The following is a 3,992-nucleotide window of genomic DNA, read 5'->3' on the forward strand; positions in this document are numbered from 1 at the left end:
ACGGGACAGGCCACAACAGTCAGAGGCCCATGTACTGAAAAAAAAAATTCCAATGACAATTTAGGCAAAAATAGAAAAGTTCCTTCTAAAATGTATGTGGAATATCATAAAATACTGAATAACCTGGTAAAGAAAGTAGAAAGTTGGAGGCATGACACGTCCTGATTTTAAAACATACTACAAAGCAACAGTTGTCAAAAAAAAGGGTAGTACAAACCCTCAGACAGAAACAAAATAATGGATCAACATAGAGAGCACAGATAGAAGCTCTCATGTTTATGGTCAAATCATCATCAACCAGGGTGCCTATCACAAGCAAATGGAAATGGATAGTCTCATACAGAAATGGAGCTGGAAAAATTGGATGTTTACATGTGACAGACTGATGTTGGACCCTTAACTAATACCACATACAAATGTTAACTCAAAAAGGATTGAAGATTGAAATATGAACATATAACTATAAATCTCCTAGAAGAAAACATAGGGGAAAAGTTTTATGCCATTTGATTTGGCAGTGATTTTTTGGATATGAAATTAAAGCTCAAGCCACAAAAGCAGTGGCATTGAAAAGGATCACATCACATGAAAAACTTGTACACATTAGAGGAAACAATCAATGGGGTGAAAAGGCAACCTGTGGAAGAATAGAAAATTCTGCAAAGCAAATATCTGATAAGGAAGCAAAGTGAAGAATACATACATAACTCCTAGAACACAACAACTTCAAAAAACAAGTACCATAATGTATGCGCTGAGAATTAAACAGACATTAATTCAAATAAGATATGCAAATAAAAACAGAAACGTGAAAGATGCTCACAATAAGTTATTATTAGAGAAATAAAAAACCCACAATGAGGTATCACCTCATAGTGATTAGGATGACCACTACACATATATTTTATATATTATATTCTATCTATATTATATTATGTATCTATATTATATCTATGATATATTTATATGGCAAATGTTGGCAAGGATATGGAGAAATTAGGATCCTTATTTACTGTTCAAGGAAACATAAAAAAGTATATAACAAGCATAAAAAACAATATGGAGTTTTCTCAAAATATTAAACATAAAATTATGATATGATCCAGTTCTCTCACTTCTGGGTATGTATATAAAGAACTTCAAAGGAGGATCTGTTAGAGACATTTTCACACTCAGCTACACTGGAGCATTACTCACAAAATCAGTAACAGAGGAAACAGCCCCATATTCATGCATAAAAGAATGGTTAAAGAAAATGTAGCATATACATACAGTGTATTATTATTCAAGTTTGAAAAAGAAACAGATCTTGTCACATGATACAACATGAATAAATCTTGAAGACGTTATGTTGTGATACGTAATAGTCACAAAGGGACAGAAAGTATAGTATTTCCCTTATGTGAGCAACTTAATGTAGTTAACCTCATTTTAAAAAGTGGAATGTTAGTTGACAGAGGCTTGGAGTAGAGGCAAATGGGGAAGTGTTTGTTTAACGAGTATTCAGTCAATTTTTCAAGGTGAAACTATCCAGAGATGGATGGCACAATCATGTGAATATAATTAATGCACTGAACTGTACAGTTAAAAATGGTGAAGATGATACATATTGTGATATGTTTCTCATAATTAAACATTAAATACCCAAAATAGAAGTGTAAAAAACTTAAAAAAAATACTTCTAATTCAAAATTTTCTCATAAAAATAATAAATTCATTAAAAAATAGATGAGAGATTAAGATTATTTCCATAACTACTCACCAAGTCAGAATAAAATGAACACTGGTCATTAACCAAGAAGACAAATAATATTGATAAATCAGGTACACAGTAGGGGTAAGAATAAACAATCACATATTTTATTGGCAATAGACATATGGAAAAGTCAGATTTGAATTCAACACCACATTGTCTTAAGTGTACTGAGTTGAAAATTATCATTTACAGTCATGAAATATAGGTTAAAAAGAAAGTGAAATTAACTAATTTGGGGGAAACACATCATAAAAAAGAAAGCATGGAAATAAAAAGAAAAATAAACAAAAGGGACCTAATCTAACTTATAAGCTTTTGCACAGCAAAGAAAACCGTAAACAAAACGAAAAGACAACCTAAGGAGTGGGAGAACATATTTGCAAATGATGAGACCGACAAGGGCTTAACTTCCAAAATATACAAACAGCTTATACAACTCAACAACAAAAAAGCAACCCAATCAGAAAATGGACAGAAGACCTAAATAAACATTTTTCCAAAGAAGAAATACAGATGGCCAAAAGGCACATGAAAAGATGCTCCCCATCACTAATTATTAGAGAAATGCAAATCAAAACTACAGTGAGGTACCACCTCACACTAACGAATCAGAATGGCCATCATTAAAAAGTCTACAAATAACAAATGCTGGAGAGGGTGTGGAAAAGAAGGAACCCTCCTATACTGTTGGTGAGAATGTAAGTTGGTACAGTCACTATGGAGAACAGTATGGAGGTTCCTTAAAAAAACTAAAAATAGAGCTACCATATAACCCTGTAATCCCACTCCTGGGCATATATCCAGACAAAACTATAATCCAAAAGACACTGATACATGTACCCCTATGGTCATAACAGCACTATTTACAATAGCCAAGACATGCAAATAACTTAAATGTCCATTGACAGATGAATGGATAAAGAGACGTGGTACATATATAGAATGGAATATTACTCAGTCATAAAAATAATGAAATAATGCCCTTTGCAGTAACATGGATGCAACTAGAGATTACATACTAAGTGCAGTAAATCAGAAAGAGAAAGACAAATACCATGACACCACTTATATGTGGAATCTAAAATATGACCCAAATAAACTTATCTATGAAACAGAAACAGACTCACAGACATAGAGAACATACTGTGGTTGCCAAGGGGGAGGGGCTTGGAGGAGGGGTGGATTAGAAGTTTGGGATTAGCAGATGCAAACTGTTATACATGGAATGGATAAACAACAAGGTCCTACTGTATAGGACAGGGAGCTATATTCAATACCCTATGATAAACCATATGGAAAAGAATATTAAAAATAAAAAGAATGTGTATATACATATAGCTGAATCACTTTGCTATACACCAGAAACTAACACAACATTGTAAATCAACTATACATCAATAAAGTTTTTTTTAAAGGCCAGTTTTATGAAAATTTTAATCCTTATATGCCTTCCATGTTCTGTATTCCAAATAGTGCATTTAAATAGTAAGACAGGGCCTCCCTGGTGGCGCAGTGGTTGAGAGTCTGCCTGCCGATGCAGGGGACGTGGGTTCGTGACCCGGTCTGGGAAGATCCCACATGCCACGGAGCGGCTGGGCCCGTGAGCCATGGCCGCTGAGCCTGTGCGTCCGGAGCCTGTGCTCCGCAACGGGAGAGGCCACAACAGTGAGAGGCCCGCGTACCACAAAAAAAAAAAAAAAAAAAAAGTAAAGCATTCTTATCAATATAGGGAAAAGACTCTGCTACTTCCTTAATTTTTTCCATAAGTCTGAGAACTTCAAGATCACTAAGGTCATCCTAACTATACATGCATTTTCTTAATCCTATCCAAAAAGCTGACCCTGCATCCGGAAGTGAGAGAATAACTACATTTTCTCATTCTACCCTAGGAGCCCAAAACCCAACCACATCCCTATGGGAATCTTGGATGTCAATGAATTTCTGTGTTAATCGCTCACAAAGGGAATATTTTCAATACTTGGATGTCACTAAATCATGGTGAGAATTCTTCAGACTCTATAGGAAACAAGGAGGTCGACTACCAAAATAAGGCTCTGGGAAATAACAGAGAATTATTCTAAAAGGCTGATCCTGAGGGTCATAAGAATAAAAGAAAAAATAAGTACTTGAAAACAACCTCATGAGGCAGAAAGATCAAAAGGAGATAATTAAAATTTTGCAGGTTCTCAATCCAAGACATATCAGGAGGAAAAGCAAACAGAGCCTCTGACCCAGG

This window comes from Aethalodelphis obliquidens, unplaced genomic scaffold (genome assembly GCF_003676395.1).
Source record: "Aethalodelphis obliquidens isolate GAN/ISIS:26980383/991018 unplaced genomic scaffold, ASM367639v1 scaffold65, whole genome shotgun sequence".
In the NCBI taxonomy this organism is placed as follows: domain Eukaryota; kingdom Metazoa; phylum Chordata; class Mammalia; order Artiodactyla; family Delphinidae; genus Aethalodelphis; species Aethalodelphis obliquidens.